Source organism: Eimeria mitis, genomic scaffold, assembly GCF_000499745.2.
Source record: "Eimeria mitis Houghton genomic scaffold, Emh_scaff1721, whole genome shotgun sequence".
Taxonomy (NCBI): domain Eukaryota; phylum Apicomplexa; class Conoidasida; order Eucoccidiorida; family Eimeriidae; genus Eimeria; species Eimeria mitis.
This window is the reverse complement of record NW_013570038.1, coordinates 1,837-2,071: the sequence shown is the minus strand read 5'-3', so window position 1 is coordinate 2,071 and position 235 is coordinate 1,837.

The following is a 235-nucleotide window of genomic DNA, read 5'->3' as shown; positions in this document are numbered from 1 at the left end:
GTTTAGGGTTTACCTTGATACAAATGCCTTTCTTATGCGGTGCCCCCTCTAACCATTTGCTGCAGCGACAAACAAAAACACACAAAATATAAATATACAAACCTCTGCTGCTGCTGCTGCTGCTGCTGTTGCTGCTGCTGCTGCTGCTGCTATCCCTGCTGCTGCTGCTGCTGCTTGTGCTCCTGCTGCTGATACTACTACTGCTGCTGCTGCTGCTGCTCCAAGTACTGCTACT